Source organism: Chenopodium album, chromosome 2 (assembly GCF_948465745.1).
Source record: "Chenopodium album chromosome 2, dcCheAlbu1.1, whole genome shotgun sequence".
NCBI classification, from domain to species: Eukaryota; Viridiplantae; Streptophyta; class Magnoliopsida; order Caryophyllales; family Amaranthaceae; genus Chenopodium; species Chenopodium album.
Genome location: NC_137835.1, coordinates 15,512,066 through 15,521,085, shown reverse-complemented (window position 1 = coordinate 15,521,085; position 9,020 = coordinate 15,512,066).

Genomic DNA, 9,020 nt, shown 5'->3' with positions numbered 1-9,020 from the left:
ATTCACTTCTTTTCCGCTGATAAGAAATTATCTGCACTGGTTACACTTTATTAAATCTTATTTTAGTTGTAATTTGATCTTGGGTTCTCTTATAAGAACTTATTAAACCTGAATTGAATTTATTTGAACTAAGAGTGTGTTCTATTCACCTAATTTTGACTTTTCTGAACTTATTAGACCTTATTCAAACTTATTTTAGTTGTAATTTATACTTGGGTAACTCTTTTCTAAACTTATTAAACCTGTACCAACAAATGTGAACTTCTTACAGGTGGAATAAGTGAAAATAAGGTATACAGAACATACCCTTAATTGAAATTATCTAAGCTTGTTACACTAGAAAGACTTAAAAAGAAGGTGATAAAAAAAAAAAAAAAAAAAAAAAAAAAAAAAAAAAAAAAAAAAAAAAAATCTTAAGCTCAGTTAAAAGTAGATATGATAAATTTATTAGTTTAGGAAAAATAACTTCTGATATCTAGTTACTCAACTATTTTACTATACTTTATTAAACTTATTGGAAGTTATTAGACCTTATTTATATTCATTAGACCTTATTAAAGACCTTTATGAACTTATGAGACGTTATTAAACTTACTAGAACTTATTAGATCTTATTTATGTTATCACACGTATTGTAGTTTTTTGAAGTTATAAGGCTTTATTTATACTTATTAGAGCTTATTAAAGTTATTAAAATTATTTATTAGACCTGAATAACCTTATTGTAATTTTACTTATTTTTATAAAAAACAAAATTCTAATTTGTATAATGTGAAGGCAATTAGCTTGAAATAAGATTTGTATAAGGTGTATATAAGGTGAAGACATATAAGAATATAGTACTCCGTATTTTATATTTTTGTAAAAAGTAAGAGTTACCTACTCTCTCTGTATTTTAAATAAGTATTACACTTATTAAATGCGGTCGTGTTTTAGTAGGTGGTGTACTTTCATTTTTTGCCAAGAACTAAGCTACAATTTAATATTAACTCTTTCTCTTTTCATGTTCACCGCTTTAACCCAATAGTTTTTTTTTTTTTTTTTTTTTTTTTTTTTGTAACACAAATTTTTATGCGCGGCTTGTTGTACCGTGCGACAGGGGTTACTTGAATTTTTGGGGTCATGGATTACTTGATTTTTCGGGGTTACTTGAGTTTATCGATCAGGGGTTACTTGAGTTTTTCGGGGTTACTTGAGTTTCTTGGACAGGGGTTACTAGAGTTTTCGGGCTTACTTGAGTTTCTCGGTCAGGGGTTAGTCGAGGCATATATTTTTAAAAAAAAAAAATGAATACATGCACCATTTATTATTTTATTTTTAAATAATTGGTCCAGTTTTGTTTTTGTCTTGAGTGTTACAGTTTCTATAATTTTTCAAGTTACTCTATTTATATAAATTTTATTGAGTTACTAAGCGTAATGTTATGGAATTTAACAATGTTAAAATGTTTTAATTCACTAATGATGTCATATAATATGGTTTTGAAAAAAAAAAAAAAATCTATGCTATTAACCATAATTTAATAAAATATGGTTAATTTTTAGCAATATCCGCCAACATAGATATTTTACAATTGCAACCCAAATTCACAACATTAATTGTAGTTGTAGAATATTAGGAAATAAGTGCTTAGTTTACAATTTTTGTTAACATATTTTACAATTTTTATTTAGTACGGAGTAAGTAATTTTTATTTTCCTATTTCTTATTTATTTTCTTAGATTTCGTAAAGATTTATAAGCATGATTGACAAGACTACTCTCTGGTTTCATTAGCTACTTCCTTCTCTCACCTTTTTCACTTTGAATTTGCACTTCTCACCGTGGGTTTTAAGAAAGGCAAATCGATTTGGTATGATGGTTGGCTACATGATGGATCAATTGGGTGATTGTAATCCAATTTACAACCACTTCCCATCTACTAAACGAGCATCAATAAACACTTTGCATCATGTGACGTTTGACCCTTTGCTCTGTTTACATTTAAATTTTATTCGTTGCATCATATGGTACATTGTCTCATACTTCCCTACCCTTGTTCGAATACCGTCGTTCTTGTACTCATCCATTAGTTTGCTAGTTTCAGTGAAGAACATAAAACCCTTTTTAAAAGCATAGTTGTGGCAAAATTGGGCATACTCTTCTCTAAATACAATGGTCATTCCAACTTCTGGATCATTTGCTATTCCCCAGTCCTCTTCTTCACATTCCTCAAACACCTCATTTAGATCAATGATTCTTTCCAAATTGCCCTCCACATTTTTCATTACACTACAACCCAAACCTACATAGCACAGTTAAACTCATAAATTATTCTCCACTATAATTATACTATGTACATCTAATAATACATAATTATACCACTATAATTATATTCATACTAAAAAAATTAATATCTCACTGAAATTGCTTAAAAATAATTTTAAAAACTCATGAGAAAGGTACATTAAACATTATTAACTACAAAACACAAAATTTCAAATTTTATCAAAAATAAATCCATGGGTTCGAATTCCATTACAAAACTAAAAGCATATCTTCTTCAATTCTTATAACTTCAAACCAATTATATTTCCTTGTAAAAACCATTTTCATCAAGTATAATGATGTGTCTATTTTATATAGTATTTTACCCCCGTCCCTTGGTCACAATTAGTAGTGTTTTTGGCTCTTTAGAGCCACTTTTATTACTAATTGGTGTTTTCTAGTGTTTTCGTAGATTTGGTTGACTTTTGCAGGGATTTATACTTTTGGAGTATTTTCCCGAGATATTTTGGAGCAATCACGAACATTGGAGAAGCACGACCAGATTTTATAGCCCAGGGCCGGTTAGAGCCATCGAACCGGTGATTAAGGGCTTGGTATGTGTGATACCGGGGCATTTGGACCGAGTATTCAAGACCCGAAGAGGAACCCCAGATTGGCCCGAAGAATTGGAGCCCAATCGTAGTTCAAATTGTGGCCCAAGAGAGTCGCCCGGCCAAAAAGGTTGGCGCCCAGAGGCGCGCCCGGCCGGGCGGGAGAAGCAAAGGTCGGCGCCCGGCCAAAGAGGCTGGCGCCCGATCGGGTGGTGCCTCGCCCGATCGGGCGCGTGTTATTGTTAGGAGACGATTAGCGTCGTTTAAGTTTGTTTTAGTTTAGGATTCTTACAGAGTATAAATACTTCTCCGTAAAACGAATTTAGTACTTCTTTACCTTCTTTTTACTCTTTCTTAATTTTTCTGAGACTTTCTCTCTCTAACTCTTTTCTCTCTCCTCTTAAACTCTTAGTATTATTTTCTCTCTATATAACTCTTGGTTTAATTTCAGTAATTTATTCTCTTTCTTTGATCATGTCTCCTCTAATTGTCTTGATTAGTTTAGTTTTAATTATGTGTGAGTAGTTTTATTTCTAGGGTTTATGGGGATCCATAAATAATATGAAGGGGTAATTTATTATTGTTAATTGTCAATGTTAGATTAATTTCCTATTGATTGATTTAATGCTCTGTGACTAGATTTGCGCAGATCTTTTATGCATGAGTTTGACAATATTGATTCGAGATTCGACAGATGAGAATTGATGTTTAGGTCTAGTTTCAATAGGCAGGTTAATTTATAAATGGTTAGGTCGAGATTCGAAAGATGAGATTTAATACCGGTAAATTAATTGTGTGATTATAATACGTAGCGAAAGCCCTTTATAATCTGATTGATGTATGCATTGATGAATGATTATTATATTCTACCCTGGAATATTATTTATTGGTGAACTTATGCCCTAGATCCTTTTATATATTATTTTCTCCTTATTCTTAATCTCCGTAGTTTAGTTCATATTCAACATATATATTGGTTACCTAATAATCTAGATTATATTAGTTAATTAGGAATAGAAAGATTTGTTTCCCTGTGGAGTTCGACCCTACTTCCCTATCTACTTTAGTTAGAGGATTTAGGAATTACTTTTGATTAGGGGATACGACTTTACCCTGTCATATAACATATTTCCTAATTTACTCGCTACACTATGTCAAATCAAGAGAAAAACTTTCAATTATACATTTTAAACCTAATCAATTGATAAAAAAAAAACTTACCGTCAATGTCGCCCAATAATGTTTTGAGCTTCTTACTTCAGCTTTGATTCAACGAATGACTAGAACTTCATTGGCCATTACCATAGAAATTGTTTCTAAAAGTACATAACATACCTTGGTCGAGGAAATAATATTTTTTTAGGAAAATTTGTGAGGAAGGACCTTTTAAGTAGACCTTTTTGTGACAAAGGCCCTTTTATAAATAAAAATAAAATTAAAAAAAAAAAAAAAAAAAGGTGGCACAAAAGGTCCTTATATCATATTTGGGTTGTGAGGAGGGTCCTTTGATCATTTTCCGGCATTGACTTTTTTATTTTCCGGCCAAAAAAAACCACGTGTAAAGCACGTGACTTATTAAGTTCCCTTTTTTCTCTGTTTTCTCTCATTGTGGGGAGGATTAGCCTTGAATTACTTTGAATAGCCTTTACTTTTAATTTATGGGATTACAATTGAAGTTTTGGTGTTAACTGTTTTCATAAATTAGGGTTTGATAGGGGAAAAAAGGGGAAAACGAGGGAAAAGAGGAGGGTTAAAAAAAGGGAACTTAGATGTGACTTTTTTTTGCCGGGAAATAAAAAAGTCAATGCCAGAAAATGGTCAAAGGTTCCTCCTCACAACCTAAACATGATATAAGGACCTTTTGTGCCACCTTTTTTTATAAAATGACCTTTGTCACAAAAAGGTCTACTTACAAGGACCTTCCTCACAAATTTTCCTATTTTTTAACAAAATGGCGCCATAATTTCATCCTTTACCGCTGCTCTCTTCTTAGGCGGGAATCTCACACCTTTTTACCACTTAACTCTCTTGCTCAACTCTCTTTCTTTCTTTTTTAAGAACGTTGACGTGTCGCAATTTCATTGAATGTCTATGTGGGGTTACACATAGACTAAGTCTATGTGTATCAGCTCCCTCAAGTATTGGAGTAATTGACACTGTGTATGAGACAACTTGCAAGTTAGTCGTACAACTTTTTGACCCAATGTTTGGGTTGAGAGTCTTTGCCCTTACAAGAATAAGATCCCACTATGATTTCTAATTACAAATCCAAAAGCAGAGCTATTTTCACCTATTTTGAACAGAGGGATCCAACTGGTGTTGTAAAAAAAATACGGAGTAATAGTTCAACTGGTGAAAATTTCTCGGGTTGTATGGAAAGACCAATTCAGTGGTGCAGGCAGAATTCCAAGCTTGCCAACAAGCGCTCACCTGGGCATGTCAGAAAAATTTCGAGAGGGTAAAGATCTACACTGACTCTTCAACACTAGTGTATAGATTGCAGATGCCTTATCATAAGGATATTGGACTCTCGTGGACAGTAAAGGAAATACGAAGACTATGAAGCATGTTTCGGGGTTGTGTCATTTGGAAGTTTGGGAGAGAACAAGTGGCTAGAGCCCACCTTCTAGCCAAATGTTGTAGAACTAACTTTATGTACTTATGTAATTTTTAGTTTAGTTTCTTCTTGTCAAAAAAAAAAAAAAAAAAAAAAAAAAAAAAAAAAAAATCTTAGAGAGGGACCAAGCCGTTTGAGCTGTATCTGACAATTTTGGTTTACTTGGAGACTTGAAAGATCCATTGGGGTAATTTTTGTCACTTACATCAACTTTTTAATTTTGATCCAATCAATTGTGAAGTTCTTGATTAGTATGTAGGTTGTACTATGTTGAATGACTCATTTGTAACTACGAAGTATTAACGATTTTTTTTTTTTTTACATGATATTACCGAATTTCTTATGTACCAAATAAGCCTCCATCCTATAAAAATGTTTTCTGCCACATGTGACGGGTTTGCTGTTATGATGTTCCCAACCCATAAACTAAATCAGACTGATCAATTTGCCTTCCTCCGCATTAAGGGTAGTTATTGATAGTGGTCTCGTAGAAGATGATGTCACCTGTCCACCTACTCCACTATAAATATTGCATTTAAAACACTAATTTTTTTATTGTTTTTTCATTTTCAAAAATCACAGTATCATTTTCTCTCTCTAAAACCACCCTCACTCTCTGTATTTTCTCCAAAAACCTCCATTATCAAAGCATAAAAGCTGTAAAAAAAAATAATAATGAATATCAAAGACGAAATTCAAGGTGTACTTAAAGAATTTGAAAGATAACCTCTACAAAAAAGGTAATTTTACAATTTGTTTCTAAACTTCTAAAAATAAAAAAAAACTTGTATGTAAAAATTTTAATTGATATATATTCCAATAATTTGTCAACTATATTTACAATTTTGGTTGACTTATTTGTGATTTTGAACATACTCAACTTTGGTTTAATTAATTGCAAATTTGTGTTACATTTTGTAGAGAACAAAAAATTCAACATAAATGTCTAAATTAACAACAAGAAATGAATAAATTACACAGGGGTTGATTTATTACTTATTATTTTGTTTGATCCCAAAAAATTTTAAACCCTATCTTTTTTTGTTGAAGGATGCTCAATTCATGATATCATTTGTTATATGTTCATAATTCGTGACATTGGTTGTTCATTTTCATATGATAGGATGTTCAGTCTGATAAATGTTCACTTTTATTTTGATTTTCATAACTATATTCACATGTTATTGGATGTTCATTCTTAGTAATTAAATGTTCATTTTCATTTGGTAGGATGTTCATTATGATAAATATTCACTTTCATTTTGATTTCATATTTAAATTTACATGTTATAGATTTTTTTTTTCAAAAATGTTCATTTTCATGCAATAAGATGTTCATAACACTGGTTGTTCATGTTCATTTGATAGGAAGTTCATTCTAATAAATGTTCACTTCCATTTTGAATTTTCTTATTTATATTCACTTGTTATAGGCTGTTCATTTTCATGCTATAGGATGTTCATTCTCAATATTTAAGTTGTATGTTCATTTTAGTTCTTTTTTCATATATATCATCAATTTAATATGATTTGATTATAAAACTATGTATGTTCATTTATAATAAATATTATGTTCATTATCACTAATATTACATTCACTAATTGTACTATTATGCACCTTGCAACAATCACTATGACGATGAATCCTTATATATCAAAATTGTGCTACAATTAATAGCAAAAGGAAGATTCAAGGTTGAAGATACAATAAGACGAACTTTTAAAAAAAAATCGGATGTACTATAAAATATTGTACATCCGTTATAAAGTTAGCCTAAAATGAACAAAAGTTACCCCTAAAATGAATAAAAGTTACCCAAATATGCATAAAAATAACCCAATATAAATAAAATTATTACACTTTATTAGTAAAGAATCACATTTTAAATAACTAAAAATCAATTATTAGTGATTGAACGTGATTAAATTACCTTTATAAAACTTTTCTTGTTGTCTATTTATATAAATACTAGTTTTGTGCCCCGTGCATTGCCCGGGTTGTTTATTGAATTTCAAGATAAATATTAATATATGTATCAAATTTTAAAATATATCATTGATACTTTTTCAAATATATATATATATATATATACTAGTTTAACTCCCGTGCAATGCACGATTATTATTAAATCTTACAAAGAGTTATTATATTGAATTTTATAAAAAAATTATACTCATAATACTAATTCAAAAATAAATATAACTTTAAAATCATACCTAGGTATACCATGTTGAGAATAGTAACACTTAGACTTGATTTTATTTTTTTTAAAGGGGTCTATGAGGTTTTATTTTAAAAATTAAAGAACTAAGGATAGTATCCACGCATGTGCTTTATTATTGATACGACTTTAAGAGTAAAAAATAAAGTGTATATGTGTGTGTTAACAAAATGTTTTTATTTTTTTATTGAATTGAATATTATTGAAAAAGTAACAAAATTAGAAAAAATGAATAAATAAATAAAAAGTTGATAGTATTAACGATAACTAAGATAATATAGAGTAATATTGGTGTGTCTTTTTTTTTATTTTTTTTTATTTTTACATATATAGAGGCGATAGAGTAGTATTGTTTAATAATATTATCATTCATTTTTTTTTACAAAAAAAAAAAAGAAAAAAAAACCTTATATTATTTTTGGAAAAAAAAACCTTATATTAAATACTACATTTACGTAAAGAATATATTAGTTGGGTTTATATGGAGAATTATTATTGTTAAGAATTTTAATGGGAAAAAAGATGTTTTGAGAATTATTATTATTAAATCTTACAAAGAGTTGTTATATTGAATTTTATAAAAAATTATACTCATAATACTAATTCAAAAATAAATATAACTTTAAAATCATACCTAGGTATACCAATGTTGAGAATAGTAACACTTAGACTTGATTTTATTTTTTTTTAAAGGGGTCTATGAGGTTTTATTTTAAAAATTAAAGAACTAAGGATAGTATCCACGCATGTGCTTTATTATTGATACGACTTTAAGAGTAAAAAATAAAGTGTATATGTGTGTGTTAACAAAATGTTTTTATTTTTTTATTGAATTGAATATTATTGCAAAAGTAACAAAATTAGAAAAAATAAATAAATAAATAAAAAGTTGATAGTATTAACGATAACTAAGATAATATAGAGTAATATTGGTGTGTCTTTTTTTTTTTTTTTACATATATAGAGGCGATAGAGTAGTATTGTTTAATAATATTATCATTCATTTTTTTTTTACATAAAAAAAAAAAGAAAAAAAAACCTTATATTATTTTTGAAAAAAAAACCTTATATTAAATACTACATTTATGTAAAGAATATATTAGTTGGGTTTATATGGAGAATTATTATTGTTAAGAATTTAAATGGGGAAAAAGATGTTTTGAGAATTATTATTATTAAATCTTACAAAGAGTTGTTATATTGAATTTTATAAAAAATTATACTCATAATACTAATTCAAAAATAAATATAACTTTAAAATCATATCTAGGTATACCAATGTTGAGAATAGTAACACTTAGACTTGATTTTTTTTTTTTTTTTT